At 39.0% G+C, this 22,845-nt stretch overlaps 1 long non-coding RNA gene across 1 annotated transcript; it reads right to left on the reverse strand.

Moving 5' to 3' along the window:
• Positions 1–3,651: 3,651 nt before the first annotated feature.
• On the reverse strand, positions 3,652–20,036 carry LOC133244216 (uncharacterized). Its single transcript, XR_009735335.1, has 2 exons — positions 18,615–20,036; positions 3,652–8,429 (listed from the first exon to the last, which is right to left on the reverse strand). It is a non-coding gene; the product is annotated as an uncharacterized LOC133244216 (long non-coding RNA).
• Positions 20,037–22,845: the final 2,809 nt, after the last annotated feature.

Below are 22,845 nucleotides of genomic sequence, written 5' to 3' on the forward strand. Positions count from 1 at the left end.
CGTTGTAGTAAGTATAAGTAAGTAGGTTATGTCCAGTGCTCTTGTAATTGACACTGTGAACATTAACAATCTAATTAAAATACGTTCACCATCTTATCCTGTATTATAATTTTTACTTCGCACCATGGAGGTAGCATAGGTGTGATTTTTTTTTTTTCTAAATGAAACTGTTGAGGGGATTTCCTACTTCTTTCCTTCTTTCTTCTCTAAAACATAAGTTTAGAGATTTTTTTTTTTCTATAAATGATTACATGGGTACTTTGAATTTTACATAAATTTTTTTTTCCTATTGAAATCAAAATATGGTCAGATTCCCTTGAACTCTGGCAGTTAGGAACTCAGGAGACCTTCAAAGGAGAAGACTGCAGCTCAGGAAAGGAAGGACTGACCGCAAGGCTCTACTACCCTGCCCTTCAGGGTTATCTGTTGCAGGCGGCTGCTGTCAGTTTTGAGCATAATTCACTTGAAGACAACAAAAAAACACACTGGAGTCAGACGCAGAACATGCCAACCAAGAGAATGAGTTTGATCTATTGCATGTCTCACTAGGAGTATGAAGAAAAAAAAGGCAGAAAAATAGAGTGGTTTCAGAGAGATTCCCACTCCGCTTCACTGTAGGAAGAAAGCCTGCACCTCAGAGACCCAGAGGGGAGAGCAGCACTGGATGGATACTCCCTGCAGAGTGCCGCCACACACAGAGAAGCAAATTTGCATAAATACACAGCACTTCCTCCTCTTGTGAAAGCTGCTGGGAAGAAGTGCTTCTATGCCAGGCCCATTGTGGTTGGCCTACTGTGTGATTGAAGAATCAAAGAAGAGAAAGTTCTCCAAACAGAAGAAAGTATGATGGTATGCTTCCCCCAGCCAAGGTCAGTGTCCAGACCAGACATAATCATAGTCCAGAAGCACATGTCCTGTCAGAGAAGGTCTGGAAATTCAATTGCCTTTAAAAATCTAATATTGATCTAATTATCACCTTCACTCCCAGATTTTCCAAATTTGCCACATTATGCTTTTTTGTTAAAGTATCCAAACTCAGTCCTAAAAAAATTTCACCAGGCCCCAGAATGGGATTGATTTCCATTGAAAACCCATGGTGTTGATGATAAAATAAACTTCCCATACAGATTCTCTCAGAGGCAGTGAGATGTTAGATGTACATTTTAAACAGGGAGTATATAACTAGTAATGCTACAAACTGTCAAGGTATCATACACAAATCATAAGTTCTCTACAAGAGGAACTCAAGCTCAGCTTCTTCCTGATTTTCTGGCCTATTTATAGCATGACCTAAAAACAGATCTGACATCATAACCAGAATTGTGGTGCTGGAGAAGACTCTCGTGAGTCCCTTGGACAGCAAGGAGATCAAACCAGTCAATCCTAAAGGAAATCAACCCTGATTATTCATTGGAAGGACTGACGCTAAAGCTGAAGCTTCAGTACTTTTACCACCTGATGTGAAGAGCTGACTCACTGGAAAAGACCTTGATGCTGGAAAAGATTAAGGGTAAGAGGAGAAGGGAACAACAGAGGATGAGATGGTTGGATGCTATCAGCAACTCAAGACATGAGTCTGAGCAAACTCCAGGAGATACTGAAGGACAGGTAAGCCTGGCATGCAGCAGTCCATGGGGTTGCAAAGAGTTGGATACAACTTAGCAACTGAACAACAATAACAGTATAAATAAAGATCTGATTTCTTTTTAAACAGATACAATTTAATGTCTTTAAATTGTACCTCTTTAAATTCATATTAGACCTTTATGTATTAAAATATTGAAGACAATATTATAAGTGTACTTTTATTATAAAAATAAGACATAGAATTATAGTATGTGACATGCAAATTGACTGATACATTTTTCCTGACTAATCAAGAATTATTTATTGTACATTTTACTCAGAAAATCAATATAGTTTCCTTTTCTTTTTGTTAGGGGAAGCACACTGATTGAAACTGCCCACCCTAGCCAGGCACCATAGTAATCATTTGCATGAGTTGTTATGACAGGAGATCCTGATAAGGAATACGGAACTAATAAGCCACCACCAACTGGAAGAGTTCGGGAAAGGTCGAAAGGAGACACCACATTTCCGTCCACTTCCCAGAATCCCTCTCGCTAACATCCATCTTGGCTAGCGATGCGTGTGCCACCAGGAAGGACTCTGAATTAGACTGATTGGCCAAAGACCACCCGGAAACTAATCCCATCACCATAAAACCCGAGACCGCGAGCCAAGCGGCAGAGCTGTTCTCCTGGGTTCCCTTACCCTACTGCTCTCCACCGGGGTGCCCTTCCCAATAAAATCTCTTGCTTGGTCAGCACCTGTCTCCTCGGACAATTCTTTTCCGAGTGTTAGACAAGAGCCCAGTTTCGGGCCCTGGAAGGGGTCCCCCTTCCTCCAACATTTTGATATGTCAAATATAATCTTAAGATCAGATCAGATCAGTCGCTCAGTCATGTCCGACTCTTTGCGACCCCATGAATCGCAGCACGCCAGGCCTCCCTGTCCATCACCAACTCCCAGAGTTCACTGAGACTCATGTCCATCGAGTCAGTGATGCCATCCAGCCATCTCATCCTCTGTTGTCCCCTTCTCCTCTTGCCCCCAATCCCTCCCAGCATCAGAGGCTTTTCCAATGAGTCAACTCTTCGCATGAGGTGGCCAAACTACTGGAGTTTCAGCTTTAGCATCATTCCTTCCAAAGAAATCCCAGGGCTGAGCTCCTTCAGAATGGACTGGTTGGATCTCCTTGCAGTCCAAGGGACTCTCAAGAGTCTTCTCCAACACCACAGTTCAAAAGCAGCAATTCTTAGGTGCTCAGCCTTCTTCACAGTCCAACTCTCACATCCATACATGACCCTATGTATGGGTCATGGTATGGGAAAAACCATAGCCTTGACCAGACGAACCTTTGTTGACAAAGTAATGTCTCTGCTTTTGAATATGCTATCTAGGTTGGTCATAACTTTCCTTCCAAGGAGTAAGCGTCTTTTAATTTCATGGCTGACGACACCATCTGTAGTGATTTTGGAGCCCAGAAAAATAAAGTCTGACACTGTTTCCACTGTTTCCCCATCTATTTCCCATGAAGTGGTGAGACTGGATGCCATGATCTTCGTTTTCTGAATGTTGAGCTTTAAGCCAACTTTTTCACTCTCCACTTCTACTTTTATCAAGAGGCTTTTTAGTTAACCTTGGTTAAAATTATCATGTATGAGGTAACTCAATAGTGTATAAGTGTAGAGGGAGTTAGGGAAGAGATGAGCAAAAATGGAATCTGAAATATTAGTGTAAATTGAGATAATGCTGATATTTTGACTGCAAATAAATCCAAAATTTTCATTTCAGTAATTATGTCAATCTTCTTTCTCATAAAGCTAAATTCATAGTTAAAAACATAAACAGAAATACATATATTAAGTTTTGGTAGAAACTTTAAAAACTTGAATCATGTGTTTTACCAGTATATTTAGGAAATAAATTGTTCTGATTGAATGAGTTTTCTAGTTTGATGAGAAAACGAAAGCTTTTTTGCTTTGATCTCTGTAGTGGAAAACTTAGCTTAAACAAACAAGTTTACTATTTTCCTTTACCAGAAAGAATATGACAAACACAAGCAAATGATTCAGGACCATTGAATGCTGAGGGTTTTACTATTTCCCTTTATTAATTCACTTACTTGACAAATATTTACTGAACTTCAACAACGTGCCAGGCACTGTTCTGGGCAAAAGTTCTATTTTATGGTCTTTATATATACTCTAGAAGTATAAATTGGAGAAGGCAATGGCACTCCACTCCAGTACTCTTGCCTGGAAAATCCCATGGATGGAGGAGCCTTGTAGGCTGCAGTCCATGGGGTCACTGAGTGTCGGACACGACTGAGCGACTTCACTTTCAGTTTTCACTTTCATGCATTGGAGAAGGAAATGGCAACCCACTCCAGTGTTCTTGCCTGGAGAATCCCAGGGACAGGGGAGCCTGGTGGGCTTCTGTCTATGGGGTCGCACAGAGTCGGACACGACTGAAGCGAGTTAGCAGCAGCAGCAGCAGAAGTATAAATAACAGGGTTCGATGTGCAGAAATTCCAACTTATTCCTTGGAATGTACTCTTAAAAATTTGTATTAGCTTGTTTTTGGTAATATGGTGACTTTGCCTAAAAGTTTACAATGTCTTTCTTCTGCATACTTTTAAAATAAAGCCTACATAATTGAAGTTCTGGTTCACACTTTTACTGCAGCTCAAGGTAATCTGTAAAGAAATCACTACAATGTTATGGGAACTGGCGATTGTTTACTTGTGTGTGGATTGTGGAACCAGCAGTCTTCACTGTCCACATAAAAAGGCCATCTCCAGATAGAAAGCACAGTCAGTGTGACATAGAAACAGTACAGCCTCAGGAGCCAGACAAACGTGGTCATTGGATGAGGAGGTGAGCTCCTCCCTTTAGCTTTAGTGTGCCACACTGAAAAATAAACCTAACGGTATTTGAAGATTAGAGAAGATAATTCATTCAACAAATATTCATCACCTGTTTTAGCCTGAGTGCCCTGGAGAATCACTATAGGGTCTTACAAAGAATGAATGAGCATAAGGTAAGATTGGAATGAGCGAAATCAGTTAGGGATCTGTTATAATTCAGAAATAAGTGCAGCTTTCATTGAAGGAGAGGTGGTGAGGAGAAAGAGAATTAAATGGATTTTAGCCTTAATAGGAAATTAAGAAAGTGGTATCAACAGGAGCGGGTGAGAAGCTGCATGTGGATGGTGAGAGTGTAAGGTATAAAGGAATATTTGGATCTCTTATTTGGGTATCTGAACAGATGGTGGTGCCATTAACTGGGAGAGAAAATGTTGGAAAAGCAGCAGATTTTGTGGGAAAGATAACAAATTCTATTCTAGACAGGTAGAGTCTTCTGAGACACCCATAGGACCCCCAAGTAATAATTTACAATATGTGGTTAGAAATACACATCTGGAGATGATGCAGGGGAACACGATACAGGCTAGAAGGTCAGTGATCGGTGGCTGCTACTGAACAGACCTCCCAGCTGGCAGTGAACATCTCTGTTTCCCTCACTGGTCTAGAAGCATCCATAGCTCAGGGACCATTAAGCATCTTACAGTACAGGCAATTCATCAACTGGAAATTTTTCACAACTACTAGCGCTACCTGAAGAACCTGCCTAGATTCTGTCTCAGCCTCTTAGCTGTGGAAAAGCAGTTCAAGAAGAGTCTTGCTATTGCTTCCCTTTCAGTGATCTATTTATCAGTTTTCCACTGTGGCTTCTTATAACTTTCTTTTTTTGAAAATTTATTTATTTATCTATTTGGTTGTAGTGGGTCTTCCCTGCTGCACTTGGGCTCTCTCTAGTCGCAGTGAGCAAGGGCTACTCTTCATTGTGGTGCATGGGCTTCTTACTGATGTGACTTCTCTTGTTGCAGAGCATGGGCTCTAGGCATTGGCTTAGTAGCTGTTGCTCCACAGCATGTGGATCTTCCTGGACCAGGGACTGAACCAGTTTCTCTTGCATTACAAGGTGGATTCTTAACCACTGTACCACCAGGGAAGCCCAGAGCTTTGAACTTTTGAATCTATATTTCAAGATGTGCTTTAAGTATGTGTGTAAACTCTGTCATTTTGATTTTCCATACAGCTATTGAGTGTAATGGGTTTCCCCAGTGGCTCAGCTGGTAAAGAAAGCACCTGCAATGCAGGAGACCTGGGTTCAATCCCTGGGTTGGGAAGATCCCCTAAAGAAGGGAACAGCTACCCACTCCAGTATTCTGGCCTGGAGAGTTCCATGGACTGTATATTCCATGGGGTCGCAAAGAGTCAGACACAACTGAGCGATTTTCACTATTGAGTATAACATGTTGAAGTCACAGGGTAGCTAGGGAGGAGTATTATAACTAGAGAAAACACAAGCAGCTGTGAGTCAAAACATGCTCAGTGCATTGAAGACCCATGTGGAGTGATGCGACAGTGGTATGAGATGACCTGGGAAGACAAGCAGGAGGCAGATCATGCAGCGAATGTGCAAAGATCCTGTGGTAAGAACAGGAATCACTTGTCTGATTCTGGTCACTTGTCTGAGAACCGGAATATCAGAAATTCATAAAGAGATGAAGCTGTAGAAATATTTCGGCAGAAAGGTTTGGCTCAGGAAGGGCTTTACAGCCACATGGGGAATCCAGACTTTAGGCTGACGCCATGGTAAATTACTGAAAGATTATTAGAAAGATCATTTTAGTTGTCATGTGGAGAACAGACTGGACAAAGCAAGTGGGGGCAGCCAGGAAGGAGGCTGTTGTGAAATGCCAGGTGAGCTATAACGGTGGCTGAATTGATGCCAGGAAAGCACGGAAAGAAAAAAAAGTGGATACATCCAGTATCCGTATCTGGTGAATAGCTGGATGTGGGGTGTCAGGAAAGTAAGGCTGTCATGAGGCATCAGTAAAGCATGCCTGCCCCCCACCCAGGTTTCTCAGTGGGGGCAGCAAATGGTGGCACCTTCTACTCTGTCCCGTTTTCTTCTACAGAGCTTTTCTCCACCTATAGTTGCCATGCTCTATTTTTCTTTGCAGTGGTGATCGTTAAAATATTTATCTGTCACTGGTTGGTTGATAATAGGTTCATACCAAAGAAAAAGCAGTTCTGCTAGGCTGCTACTTCTTCCACTGAGGCAAGAAGTTTTACCCTAAATGAGTCAGTGACAACTTGAAGCCTGGAAGGAAGTGAGGGAACAGCAGCTGCTCCCAAACCCACAGGGATCAGCCTGGGACCTCCTCCATGATGATGGTCACTGCATTGTCTCATTCTCAGGGAACTAGCACCAAGAGGACTAAACTTCACGCAATTTAAGTTCCCTACTGTTTCTGCCAAAGTATATAGAGTCACAATTTCTTTAAAGTGACTATTAAAGTATTTTTCTTTCACCATACAGCTGTAAAATTCTACAAACTGAGTTGCCATATAGAAATACTCGTTCTCACCAATTCTGTGATTTGATTATTTGAAACTCTAAGAATTTCTAATTCCGCAGACACTGACCACTACCCTGAGCCACAGCTTTCTGTTTAACAGGTATTTTAAAAGCTATTGTGGCTTACCACATCACCTTGAGGGGGTTTTCTATACTGAAGCCTATCATCTGATATGTTCAGAACTACCTTTTTTAAAAAATAGTTTTAAATTCAGTCATCCTGAAGCTCTTGCTTTTAGTTTGTTGCTGATTCTGTTTCAGACAGGATGTATTTCATCTGAAAAGAAAAAGGCAGTTAAGAAATTTCCAGTTTATTTCTCTGAAACCATTGTAAGAAGTGATAAAGATTCATCACTTTTTTCTAAGAACGCAGGATAGTTTTTAGTAAATGCTCTAAAGAAAATGTGCATAATTTTAAGAAAATACAATATTTTAGACTCTATTCACTAACAACTGATGGTATTTGATAACTTTTGGTCACCAAAAGGAAGGAAAGCACTGGGTTGGGGGGAGGGTACTTCATATGAGCCAAGAGGTAGAAACAAGTTACGAAATTAGGCAAATCTTCCTTGCACAAAAGCATTTTAAGGAATACAAAATAAATGTTTTTAAGGAGACAACCTAGTTGGAATGCAGCCTTTTGTTTGTTTATTCAGTTGTGAATAAAATGAAAAACTCATTTACATTCAACATGCTGTGTATTTTATTTATTGATTGATGTCTAGGAAGAATGATATGAGTGATGTTGAAACAAGAAAAAGTTTTTCTTCTGTGCATCTCATGCCTCCCATTTTAAATAGTTTCCATGATGGAAATACTACACGTTCCATACTCCCATTTCTCTGATAGACTCAGTCAATATGTAACAGGTGAGCCTTGCCATGATTAATACCTTTAGTACTTTAAGCATTTTCTCTACATGATAGTACTTGGAATGTTTGGTGGGTTTGTTTTTTTTTTTTCATTTTGAGAACATAAAGCAAAACTCTGATGTATTGATACTTCCACTGACGGCAAATATTTTGTTTTCAAAATCCTTTTACTTTTTCTCTGAGTTACATTGGAATAGAAAATTTTTATACTTGCTAAAGTAACACAGAGTTATTTTAAAAATCAAAAAATCAATCTCTTTATTTGGCAAAGAAATATTTCTAAGCATACAATAACTAGGACTCAGTTTAAATATATTATGTTATTTGTATTTTCTATGTCACTTGGCTTTGTCTCCAGAGGATTTGACATTAGAAAATTCCATGAACCCTTAAAGTATCTTATTATAAAGAAATAACTGATAATCAAGACGATTTCCTCCATTTCGGCTTTTATCATTAGCGTATGTTAAAGTGGGCTTCCCTTGTGGCTCAGCAGTCAAGAATCTGCCTGCCAATGCAGGAGACACAGGAGACAGTTCAGTTCCTGGGTTGGGAAGATCCCCTGGGGAAAGAAATGGCAACTGACTCCAATATTCTTTCCAGGAAAATCCCATGGATAGAGGAGTCTGGTGGGCTACAGTTCATGGGGTCACAAAGAGTCAGAAATGACTGAGCATGCACAAACATATTAATAATTATCCTTCTTAATATTGTATTTCCTTTATAACTTTTGATTTTGGTAATACATAGCAGAGACTAGATATCTGTCTTCCTGTTAGAAAAACTGAAAATGGGCTCTCTTGCATTGAAAAGTAGGTTGAAACTGGTGACCTTTCCTAACATTATGCAATAACAAACAGATTTTAAGGTTTTTTATGTTTTATTTTCCTGACATTGCTCTGAAGTAGAAGAGCAAATACACTTCCTCTCATCTCATAGCTGAAGAAAAAAGCTGTAACTTTCCCCCAAGTCATGTTCCCTGTAGATCTGATATTTAAACCTTTGTCTTTTGACTCTCTCTCCTTACAGAATAACCAAAGTAGCTTATAAACAACTTGTCTTTCTATTATTAGAAACTTCTTAGATGACCTCTTCCTTCCTAAACTCTTGGGATTTTTTTTTTCCCCCACTAGTAATGCTATTTCTAAAATAATGCTGTTAGAGGTATGAAGTTGAGCTAATCACCTGACTATAGATGAACCATCGAAGCAACCCAGTGGAAAAATATAAAAGATAGAATTTAATCTTCAACTTAAAATCTTATGGTTAACCATGCAAGTAAAAGATTTATCACATTTATTTGTGATCACTGAATTAAATCCTCATGACAGTTAACATCATACAGCCTTTTGATAAAACAGCATTTACATTTTAGAGTGCTTGACCACAAATTTGAAATGGAAACATGTGAAAAAGGGTCACATGTTTCCAGGATCAAATGAGTAGTAAGGGCCTCAAAACACATTCTAAGATGCTGGTTAAATGTGGTTTGGGCATGATTTTACAAATATGAACTATTTGAGAAACTGTAAGTTCTTTGTAATCAAATGCATTATCTTTCAAAATGTAAGCATTATAATAACAAAACAGCAGTGCTATTCTAAGCAGAACATTCCTTCTTAGGAATTAAGTTGTTTTACTATCCCAGAGATATATCTGGAACAGGGTCTAGTTCACAATAACCGCTCAATAAATATTTGTTGAATGAGTAAATAAATGAGTCTCAAGTTCTGGCGAGAAGCATGGAATGCACCATGATTTGAGGATCGCAGCTAAAATGGACAGAGCTGAATTCACGCCAGATGGATGAAAGAAGAGTCTGTAGTCTCAGAGGTTCTCAAGAATGCACACAGATAAGAAGTATAAGTTTCCATAGGAAGAGATTTAGTTATTATTTTGATTATATCGTGTCATCTGTAATTGGAGATCAGTAAGATAATCAGAACAAAAGAAATATATAAAAACAATAACTGTCAGACACAAAAGATAACTTAGAAAATGCAAATGAAATTGTGTTATTGATGATAGTAGACATATATAAATAAACAGAAAGAAATTTCACAAAAATATATAGGATTTACACGCAAAAATGATAAAGCTCCACTTAAAGATATAAAAGAAAATTTGAATAACAGAGCACTAACCCCAAATTAGATGATAAACCTTGCAATCAACATTCTAATGGCCCACTATGCACGTATTCAGTTCAGTTCAGTTCAGTCCAGTCGCTCAGTCGTGTCTGACTCTTTGAGACCCCATGAATCACAGCACGTCAGGCCTCCCTGTCCATCACCAACTCCCAGAATTCACTCAGACTCACGGCCTCGAGTCAGTGATGCCATCCAGACATCTCAGCCTCTGTTGTCCCCTTCTCCCCCTGCCCCCAATCCCTCCCAGCATCAGAGTCTTTTCCAATGAGTCAACTCTTCTCATGAGGTGGCCAAAGTACTGGAGTTTCAGCTTTAGCATCATTCCTTCCAAAGAAATCCCAGGGCTGATCTCCTTCAGAATGGACTGGTTGGATCTCCTGGCAGTCCAAGGGACTCTCAAGAGTCTTCTCCAACACCACACTTCAGAAGCATCAATTCTTCTGCACTCAGCTTTCTTCACAGTCCAACTCTCACATCCATACATGACCACAGGAAAAACCATAGCCTGGACTAGACGGACCTTTGTTGGCAAAGTAATGTCTCTGCTTTTGAATATGCTATCTAGGTTGGTCATAACTTTCCTTCCAAGGAATAAGCGTCTTTTAATTTCATGGCTGCAATCACCATCTGCAGTGATTTTGGAGCCCAAAAAAATGAAGTCTGACACTGTTTCCACTGTTTCCCCATCTATTTCCCATGAAGTGATGGGACCAGAGGCCATGATCTGTATTTGCTGAATGTCAAGTTTTAAGCCAACTTTTTCACTCTCCTCTTTCACCTTCATCAAAAGGCTCTTTAGTTCCTCTTCACTTTCTGCCATAAGGGTGGTGTCATCTGCATATCTGAGGTTATTGATATTTCTCCTGGCAATCTTGATTTCAGCTTGTGCTTCTTCCAGTCGAGTGTTTCTCATGATGTACTCTGCATATAAGTTAAATAAACAGGGTGACAATATACAGCCTTGACGTACTCCTTTTCCTATTTGGAACCAGTCCGTTGTTCCATGTCCAGTTCTAACTGTTGCTTCCTGACCTGCATACAGATTTCTCAAGAGGCAGGTCAGGTGGTCTGGTATTCCCTTCTCTTTCAGAATTTTCCAGTTTGTTGTGATCCACACAGTCAAAGGCTTTGGCGTAGTCAGTAAAGCAGAAATAGATGTTTTTCTGGAACTCTCTTGCTTTTTCCATGATCCAGCAGATGTTGGCAATTTGGTCTCTGGTTCCTCTGCCTTTTCTAAAACCAGCTTGAACATCTGGAAGTTCATGGTTCATGTATTGCTGAAGCCTGGCTTGGAGAATTTTGAGCATTACTTTACTAGCATGTGAGATGACTGCAATTGTGCGGTAGTTTGAGCATTCTTTGGTGCCTATTAGGACAGCCAAATCCACAGCACCAACACCACCAAATGCTGGTGAGGATACAGAATGACAGAAACTCTCATTTATTGCTGGTGCAAGACAGTATATTCACGTTGAAAGATAGTTTGACAGTTTCTTACTAAACTAAATAAATTCTTACAATATGATCCAGCAATTGAGCTCCTTGGTATTTACCCAAAGGAGTTGAAAAGTTATATCCACACAGAAACCTGCACATAGATGTTTATGGCAGCTTTACCCATAATTGTTAAGACCTGGAAACAACCAAGATGTCCTTCAGGAGGTGATGGATAAAGAAACTGTGGTACATCAAACAATGGAATATTATTCAGCATTAAAAGGAAATGAGCTAATAAGGTTTGAAAAGCTATGGAGGAAGTTTAAATGTATATGTCCAAGTGAAAGAAGTCAGTCTATAACGATTACATACTATATTATTTCAATAGTATGATATTCTAGAAAAAGTAAAAATATAGAGATTAGTGGTTATTAATGGTTTTCAGGGGTTGGGGGAGGGATATGAACAGGCAGAGCACAGAACATTTTTAGGGCAGTGAAACTGTACTGTATGATATAATGGTGAATACATGTCATATATATGATCTCATTTTGGTCAAAAATATGTATGCATATATATGTTTTGAGAAGAGAAGGAAGTGATCCTCTCTGAGCAGTGGGATTACAGATGAGCAGGAAAGGGTACTTATACTTCCACATTCCACACTGCGTGAACTATATTTACAACTTAAAACATAACTAAAATGACCTTGGGAATGTTATCTACATAATCATGACAACCCCATATGACATAGGTGCTAGACAGAGTAACTATAAAGTCCTAAAAGATTGGTAACACAGGCAAAGCCAGACCTAAAAATTCAGACTCTGAGCCTAGGTTTTTCCATCCCCAGTTCACAATAACAAACAAGATAAAGTTTAGGGAGCACAGTCCAGTGCTGCTGCTGCTGGTAATACTAGTGATCGTCACTCGGGATGGCCTATCACAGGCCAAGTGCTGCGCCAGACGCTTTACATACTTTATCTAATTTAATCCTCACAATCCTTTCAGGCTTCACAAATGAGGAAACTCAAGTCAAGAGAATGTAAGTATTTTGCCCAAAGTCACAGTGTTAGTAAGTGCCAGAGCCAGAATTAACATTGAAGTTTAATCGGACTCCAAGTTCTTTTCCTCACAACAGCTAAACTGCCTCTAAATAAAATAGAAATAGAAGAAAATATTAATTAAAAAAAAACACATCTTGAAAGAAAAGTTGATCTCTAATAGTGAAAAATGTAGTATATCTTAATGAATAACATTTAATTTTAACTGTCGTAAGCATAGCAAACTCTTCTCTGTCGTATAATTCACCCATAGCTCTCCATGTTTATACTTAAGCTTCACAGTGACTCTTTTCAGTAATCTGGCCTGTAGGCCAATGTATCAAATAAAGGTGGAAAAGCAACATACAATAACTTTTGTATCAGTAAAGGGCTCTCAACTGGAGAAAAAAAAAAAAAGAATTATCCTTCCCTGCAAGCATGTGAAAAGATTACATATTTGCACTCTTCATTCCTCCATAAGAGCTAATCCAAGCTTCCTTACTGCCAAGCTTCTGAACATTTACATAAATGATAGGTTTGTTATCACTTATTACCAGATTCAGTGGATCACATGCAAAATGTGCAAAGACACGATTAAAAATCTTTGATCTTTTAATCAAAAGACTAAGCAATATTAATTCATTTTGGCAAGTGTGATACAGATACTCTATTGTAATACTATCTTGCATTTGAGATTATCACACTACAATAATTTCTTCATTAATGAAGGTTTGCTGCTTTGTGATTTCACTGTGGCTCTAGGCAATAATATCCTTTCTAGATCATTGGCTAAATTTGGTGTGACTTTATTTTATAAAATAATCATATCCTTTATAAAAAATAAATTTTGCCTTCATGGCATTTGATTCTGTAAAGTTCTTAGGCAGAAATATCACTGCGAACTGTGTAAACGAGGAGAGTGAAAAAATCTTCAAATTGAATAAGAAATAAGCTTCAAATTCAAAAGCTCACTGTATTTCTGTTGGTATTAATTTTGTGAAGCAAGAAAGGAAAAAGCCTTTCAAATCTTATTACTGCCCCATTCAATAATGGGGATAGATTTATAATAAATAATTATAACACAAAGAAGGATTCACATTAATGTTGCAACAAAAGAAGAAGTGCCATGCTAATTATTCCTAGAAGGATCCTAGCAGACTTCATGAAAAACATATCAGTCAGTTCAGTCACTCAGTCGTATCTGACTCTTTGAGACTCCATGGAATGCAAGCACGCCCAGCTTCCCTGTCCATCTCCAACTCCCAAAGCTTGTTCAAACTCATGTCCATGGAGTCGGTGATGCCCTCCAACCATCTCATCCTCTATCATCCCCTTCTCTTCCTGCCTTCAATCTTTTCCAGCATCAGGGTCTTTTCCAGTGAGTCAGTTCTTCACATCAGGTGGCCAAAGTATTGGAGTTTCAGCTTCAGCATCAGTCCTTCCAATGAATATTCAGGATTGATTTCCTTTAGGATGGACTGGTTTGATCTCCTTGTAGTCCAAGAGACTCTCGAGAGCCTTCTCCAACACCACAGTTCAAAAACATCAGTTCTTTGGCACTCAGCTTTCTTTACAGTCCAACTCTAACATCCATACATGACTACTGGAAAAACCAGAACTCTAACTAGATGGACCTTTGTTGGCAAAGTAAAGTTTCTGCTTATTAATATTCTGTCTAGGTTGGTCATAGTCTTTCTTCCAAGGAACAAGTGTCTTTTAATTTCATGACTGCAGTCACCAACTACAGTGATTTTGGAGCCCCCCAAAATAAAGTCTGTAACTGTTTCCATTGTTTCCTCATCTATTTGCCATGAAATAATGGGACCAGATGCCATGATCTTAGTTTTCTGAATGCTGAATTTTAAGCCAACTTTTTCACTCTCCTCTTTCACTTTCATCAAGAGGCTCTTTAGTGCTTCTTTGCTTTCTGCCATAAGGCTGGTGTCATCTGCATATCTGAGGTTATTGATATTTCTCCTGGAAATCTTGATTCCAGCTTGTGCTTCATCCAGTCTGGCATTTCGCATGATATACTTTGCATATAAGTTAAATAAGCAGGGTGACAATACAACCTTGACATACTCCTTTCCATATTTGGAACCAGTCCATTGTTCCATATCTGGTTCTAACTGTTGCTTCTTGACCTGCATACAGATTTCTCAGGAGGCAGGTCAGATGGTCTGGTATTCCTATTTCTTGAAGAATTTTCCGCAGTTTGTTGTGGTCTACATAGTCAAAGGCTTTTTTCTAAGGAAAAGACATAATTTGAATTAATCTCTGGTGAATGGGCAGAATCAGGAAGTGGAGGGGAAAGGAGAGATGTGGAGTAGGATGGAAAAAGCATAGAGTCTTGAATGCTCATCTAAATGGTGAATCTTTACTCTGTGATAAATATAAAGCTACTGGATTTTGAGCTCAAAAGTAATATGATTCAGAGTTATGAGGAGTACTCTGATGGAACTGTGAAGGGTACACAAGATTAAAGGAAGAATATGGTGGCAAAACCAGTGGTGACGTTACTTCAGTGATTGGTTTATTTGTCTGTCTGCTGAGTTGTCACAAGCACCTCCAGGCTAGGCGCCATGTTTTCCATAATGTCATACTCCCTGGGTCACACATATTTAACAGGTGCTGCTGAATGCATGTGGGAAAGGGGATGGGTTCCTGTACTATGCAAATGGCTGTGGGAAAGCAAAGAGATGAAACAGACACAATATAACTGAGGAGGTGACATTGTAAAGAGATGTTATCTAGTTGGATGTAGATGCTGAGGAAGACAAAGAAATAAAATCCTTACATAATTTACCCTGATAAAAATTTACTGAGTACTTACTATGTGCCCCAGTGTGATAGATATTAAATATATAAATGTAAATTAATATCTTGTCCCTACTATCAAAAAACTAGGGGTGACATACAGTGAATAGATAAATAATATATACAAATAAAATAATATGCAATATTTTACAAAATAATGTGTAAACAAAATTTACAAATTACAAAGAAATGTAATTGTGTCTGGGGAGAATGAGGGAAGACTCCATTGAGCAAATGGTGGTGGTGGTTGAGCAGGACTTTGAAGAACAAATAGGAGTTTTCAAGGTAAAGAGGTGCAGAGCCTATCTCACACAGAGGAATTAAACTTTTTAAGTATGTGGAGGTCTCAAAAAACTTCTCCCCCCGTGTGTGTTTGTATGTGTATATATGTGTGTGAGTATTTTGCAAAAGCACAGATTGCAACAGGGAACTTGGAACTAATGGGAAATGAGATTGGAGAGGTGGACAGGGGATAAAAATCTCTGCATTGTAAGCTAAAGAGCATGAACTTTATTCTGTGTGTAGATGGGAGTCAGTTAAGCTATTAAGCTGTGTGTCAGCTGGTAGATTTACCCATCAGAAAAGAGAAGATGGGAAGCATGTTGATGAAAGCTTGGTGAATGGATTGGCAGGAGGGAAGAGAAGGTGGGTAGGTGTGAAGAGAGAATGGTAATGGCAGAGTCTGTTGGATGAAAGCAGGTTGGATGAAAGATTGTGAAGTCTAAGATAGTGATGAGAGAAGGCTAGGTAGAATGAAATAAAGAGATATTGAGGTAATACCATTGGACAAATTCAGTGACATGGGATGTGAAACAACCAACTCTGAGGCAGAGTTGTGCCACTAAATGAAGAGTCCATTTGGGGTATGCCGCACCTGAAGCATCTCTGGCATACCCAGGGGGATGTTTCTGTAAACAGTGAAATTTATGTCTGTGATTTAGGGGTAATATCAGTGTTAGTGCTCAAGTTACACACTCAGAAGGAGGATGACACTACTGGCCAAAGTATGGAATACAATGTAGAAATACACAATTAACAATTGTAATTGTTAATACAATCTTTTGTTAAATACAACAGTTGTTAATACAACAATTATAATTTTTTGTTGTTGCATTTAATTAGCTGGTAGAATAACTGTGTGGATATGTCCCTATGGAGTTCAGAAGTATGATACTTCCATACTGTGAAATATTTTGAAGCCTTTTAAAGGATTAGATACTCCATATGTATCAATTGGGCTCCCTGGCAGCTCAGATGGTAAAGAATCTGCTTGCAATGTGGGAGACCTGAGTTCGATCCCTGGGTTGGGAAGATCTCCTGGAGGAGGTCATGGCAATCCACTCCTGGAGAATCCTCATGGACAGAGGAGCCTGGTGGGCTACAGTCCATAGAGCTGCAAAGAGTCAGACATGACTAAGCAAGTAAGCACAGCACATATGCATCAATTAGGAAAGATATTCATGATTTGTTGTAAAGAAAAAAATGCAAGTTGTAGAACAATATTTAATATGATTCAACTTCCATAACAAAATAGACATGAAAATACATATATGTATGAATATATTATAGACAGAAAAGTAACATACATATAGACATATATAAATATACAGAAAAAAATGTATGGGGGAAGACAACTAATATTTTACTGAATAGTCCATTGCGTTCTTTGTATTGTTATAATGCACATTTATCACTTATAAGTTTTTTTCAGGGTTTTAAAAAAAAAGCTGTGAAAAAAATAAGATTGTCAATTGATCATGTAGAGGAAGGAAAGAAGAGTGTCAAAGGCAGGAACTTGAGAAATTCTCTAAGCACAAATATAATTTGAGAGTCAGAGAGAAAGGGGGAAAAGAGGACTGAAAGATACCTCAGGTTTAATAGTCCAGGGAAGAGTGCTTAACTAGGTGATGCTTAACTAGACTTCAGAAAAACGTGGATAGAATGATGACCTGAAAGTGGCAAATGGGGTTGGGAGACTGGCAAGTTTTGATTAAGCAGCGTTTTGAGAGCAGGGTCAGATTGCATTTGGTGAAGCATGAGATTAAAATGAGGACATAGAGGTAGCAGTGCAGTGAGTTACCAAGGAGAGCATCTCAGGCAAAGGGAAACTAGAGCGTGCTTGTCATCCACAGCGGGACAGGCAGTAACTGCCAGTTCATCATATATAATTAAATTTCTTTTAGAAAGGAAGTAATACTGTATACACTTGCATATTTGAGGACGGAACAAAGTATGCTTTTCTTTACCTTGATTATACCGAATCACATTTAAGTGCTTTTACAACTATTTTTTCAATTCCCAACATTGCCATTTTTCAGACAAAAACAGGAACCGGAAAGAAATGGCTGGCAATCTGTCTGTGGTCTGACGCATGCTGCTGGCCCAGACAGCTAGAGTATATGTTGTCTTGATTCTCGTGAAATGCAGTCTTCTAATGTTGGATCAAACAACTTTAATAGTTCAAAGTGACAGTAAGTGTTAGAATAAACCACAACATCTGAACCGTTGGCAGTGATATAACTCCACCCAAAGGTCGGTTCTAAGACACACTTATGAACACTGATGTTGCATGTACTGTAGACTTCTTTGGTAAGAGGTTATTTTTCTGCAAGTTGTTCACATCTTGACTACATATATCCAGACATGCACACATGAGAACAATCAAAACAGCTATATATATATATATATATATATATATATATTTGGTAATTCATGTGGGGATCATGCAAGACAAATTTTAGCTCTTAGTTTCCTTCCTCATAATCCATCAGAAACCTATCAACACTGTCATTAATTTAACAGTTTAAATGTTGACAGCTTTAAAAAGGGGAAACCTATGGGGTATACCTCCTATGACAGATGGTAAAGTAGAAAAACAAAAAATGCATTATAAATCTATGCACAATTTTTAAATTATCTGTGAAACAAAATTTAGATTATTTGCCATTTGGGATTATGCATAGTGCTGGTAGAAGGTTGACTATATTTAATACAAAGGTATCCTATCAAATTTCCTCCCTAAAAAAAATCATGTACCTCATGACCTTGGATTACAAGACTGTAGAATGTACAAGCTGCTGCCATAGCAGCATTTGATATACATTTAACTATGAGAAAATGACCCTCCCCCAAATAAAAATTGTCTAAAATTCCCGATGAACATTTTCCATAGTAGTCTCACATATGGTTGGAGATTATAATTGCATAAAGAAATAAAATTGGAAAAGATAGAGTGGGCAGGTTATGGAAAGCATTGCATGAAATATTTTTTATTTCTGGGCTTAGTCAGGTACTGCTTACCAAGTTTAAGATTGCAGACCTCCTCTCCTCTGCTGCTATTGAACCTCTTTTTTGTTTGTTTGTTTGGTCTCTGCCAAGCAACACATAGGATCGTCATTTCTGGAACAGGGATTGAACTTGTGCCCCCTGCATTGGAAGCACAGAGTTTTTTGTTTTTGTTTTTTTTTAAATATATTTTTGATGTGGAATATTTTTAGTCTTTATTGAATTTGTTACAATATTGCTTCTGTTTTTATGTTTTGGTTTTTTTGGCCATGAAGCATGTAGGATCCTAGTTCCCCCACCAGGGATTGAAACTGTACCCCCTGCATTGGAAGGCAAAATCTTAACCACTGGACCGCCAGGGAGGTCCCTGTGATTATTTATATAGGCACATTTATTTTATTATTTATAATTATCATTCATGGCACTGTCTCTTACTCCCAGATTATAGGCAATCTGAAGAGCAGGGAAAATATCTTTGTTCTCATATCATTTTATCCCAGAGCCTAACATAGTGATTGAGTTCAGTAAGTACTCAAAGGAATAAATGAACAGAAGAATGTGAGAGTGTGTGAATACAAGTGATAAGTATACACAAGACTATGATAAGTGGCTTTAAAACAAAGGCATGCTTCTAGATAAAATTGGCCAAGTTGCACTCTGGACTCTCTCCCATGACCCTCTTTTTTTTTTTTTCCCTTGAAATTAAACTGATACTCATTTTGGCATTGCCTAAAATGTCCTTATCTTTAGTCCCAAAAGCAATGTGGATCACGAGGGCCAGCACTGAGGCATGGTCCAGGGGTCAAAGGATCATGCAATGGTGTAATCTCTTGGAAAAGCATGGAGGAGATAGAATAAGTTCTGTAAGGGCAAACACTGAGATTCGGAACTGAACCAAGACCATTGCTAAGACTTTAAGACAAGTTGCGATCTAGAAATGGGAGCTAAAGGCAGTTTGCATCCTAGATAAATGCAATAAGGTAACAAGAATTATGGAGGGCAAGAAAGAAGAGGGCCCAGTACTTGAGGTGTGATGAGGGCTGCTTTCCAGAAGTTCTTCCCCTTGGGTATAGCCACATGACTGGGGTAACAGGCATAACAGGGTCAGGATGAATGTGTACTTTATCAATTTCTATAGTTTCCTACGGGCCTCATTTTCATCCAGGGGTTTCATTCAGTGAGGCATGCTCCATTCATTTACTAAAGAAACATGTTTTGCTGCCTATGGTATGCTGCTGTTGCGTTAGTCATGTCTGACTCTGTGTGACCCCATAGATGGCAGTCCACCAGGCTCCCCCGTCCCTGGGATTCTCCAGGCAAGAACACTGGAGTGGGTTGCCATTTCCTTCTCCAATGCATGAAAGTGAAAAGTGAAAGTGAAGTTGCTCAGTCGTGTCCGACTCTTAGGACCCCATGAACTGCAGCCTACCAGGCTCCTCCATCCATGGGATTTTCCAGGCAAGAGTTACTGGAGTGGGGTGCCATTGTATACCAGACACTAAATGAATGTGGTGAGAAAGCACAACTGTGAATGAGCCACAGTCCCTGCTCCCAATCTGAAAGGAGAAACAGACTCATGAACAAATAATGAGAGTAAGCAAGCAGTCTAGAGAAGTATGTACAAGTGCTATGGAGTTCAGAGGAAATGCTTGAGTTTAGTTGGGGATAGTGATGGCTGGCATGGGAAGATCTTCAGGAAAAGTTCAATGAAACAAAGTCTGGAAGGCTGGAGTAGAAGTTTAGCAGTCAAACTAAGAAAACAAGAGTAATAGAAGTAGGTAGAAAAATTAACAAATTAAAAATCAGCACCATAAAAATCCAAGGCACATGAAAAATCAGGATATACTGAGATCAGGTTGTTAGGTGAGACGGGAAGAAGCAATGGGATACATGGCTGGAACTGTAACCATGGCCTCAACCAGAAAGCCTGTGGGACCTAGAAAAATTAATGAAAACTGGAAGATAAGTTCAGTGGTGAGCAATGCAGATGTCATGAATTTGAACCAAGACACTGGTAAGAGGGGATGAAGAGGTCATTAGATTTGAAAAGCAGTTTGGAGGAAGACTGGACAGAAATTGGTAACACGACTGCCTGCTGGGGTGAAGTATGGGATAGTCATATTTGAGTCCAGGGTTTTTGGTTTGGGAAAACAGGAGATGTAGCAAGTGCGGAAGAGATGAGTCTGGTTTTAGACATGCCGAGTTAAGAGTTCAAATTCATTACGTCCAAAATTAAACTCACGGATATGGAAAACCATATGAAGAGGCCATTGGTAGTTGAAAATATGATTGTATCATGACCTGAATGAAACACCTCTCTCTACTTCTGCCAAGATCAAGGATGCATTCCCGGCTTTTTATTCTGAGAAGCGCATGTCACCCACAACTTACTCATAATGTTCATTATATATTTTGCTATTCAATGAGAGTACACAGGTTTTTTTTTTTCTTCTTGTTTAATGCCTATGTCAAAATAAGAGAGTCTGGCTAGAGGAAGAATGAAGTCCCTTCTAATGTTCTAGTCTCTGTGTTTGGATAAAGTCTCTGTCTTTAACAAAATTCTACAATCCAAAAATAAAAAAAGATGAAAACACACACTTTTGGTTTTTCCTACGCAAATATAAAAGACATTCTTGGTTTTGTCTTCCCAGCATTTACATCTCCAGTTTCCTTCTGGGAAATTAACTGTGTGCAGTTTAAATGTCAGAACTGAGACTTGGGCAACCTGGCACATGAATGAGGTTAATCCAATGCATTATCATGGTATTCTGTATTTCATGAGCAATGTAAGGACAGGGTCAAGGGCAGTATTGAGGTGGCACCCTGATCAGCCCACCCAGTGATAAAGCACTGGCTGTGAGTCTGCTCCTGGCTTTTCAACTCTAGTGGCCTTTTGGTTTCTGTCTATTTACAAGCTTCCCATTCTCTAGTCTTCTATTCGTCCTGTGAGCCTGACGTCCTCTCAATAAATCCCCTTTGCTTCAACTAGTCAGTTAATTTCTGCCACTTTGGATAAGAAATCAGACTGAACATCAGATTAAATGAAGTCACTCAACCAAAAACAAAATACTAGATATATTTCCTAACTAATTGAAATAACGGTTACTACTAATACCATTGAATCTAGTCCAGAATCAGAAAAAACCTCACAGTGACTTTTTATGAAAAGACAACTTAGACACATTCCTTACTATCTGTCTGGTTATCCTTACAGTAAGTTGAACATAGGCAGGATTTTTTTCTGGAAACATCTAAATTGGTTGAGGAGTAATTTCAGTAGTATTTTTTTTTTAACTTAGTTTTAAATTGTAAAGATTTAATTATTTTCTGCAGATAAGTATCTGAATAGGAAAGATATATTATTCTTATTGCTTTGGTAGCGTGTACTGAGGGCTTATTGTGGCAAAGCAATGTGCTAGATGTTGAAAGAGTATTCTTTTTCATTATTTTATATTTTAAAGAATCGAGCACATTAATGCTTCCATAGTAAGTTCCTGTCCTTGTGGAGCTTATATTCTAATGAGAGAGACAGGGGAAAAACAATGAAAACCATAACAGTAAGTCATAGTGTGTACTATGAAGTACACAGACTAGCAGCTGAGATGGTGACCTACAATGAGACGTACCTTATATACGGTAGCCAGAGACAGCGGCCCCAAGGATAGGATCGATATGCCAAGACCTAGAGGATGAGAAGGGGCTGCCATTACACACAGTGGAAAAGCTCATCCTGGTGTCATTAATTACAAACTGTGGGGATTTGGGCAATTTATTTAACCTCTCTGTATCTTTGTTTCCTCATCTGTAAAAAATGGAACACGATAGCACCTATTCCATACTGCTGTTGTGAGGATTAAATGCATGCATATAGAAGGTGCCTAGAACAGTCTCTAGTATGTAGCGAGTGCAAAACAAATGCCAGTTATTTCTACTGTCCCAAAAAAGAAGGGCTGGCATATGCAAAAACTTGAGGCAAGAAAGATCTTTACAGATTAGTTAAACTGAAATAAAACTAGTGAAATAATGTAGCATCATGACTCAATGGACCTGAACTTGAGTAAACTCTGGAAGATAGTGGAGAACAGGGAAGCCTGACGTGATGCAGTTCACGGGGTCGTAAAGAGTCAACACAACCGAGCGACTGAACAACAACAACAAAGATTAACGTGGCTAGAGCAGAGAAGGCGAAGAGGTGAGCGCCCAAGCTGAGGCTGGAAACACAGCCTGGATCAGATCAGGCCGAGCC

Source organism: Bos javanicus, chromosome 3 (assembly GCF_032452875.1).
Source record: "Bos javanicus breed banteng chromosome 3, ARS-OSU_banteng_1.0, whole genome shotgun sequence".
NCBI lineage: Eukaryota > Metazoa > Chordata > Mammalia > Artiodactyla > Bovidae > Bos > Bos javanicus.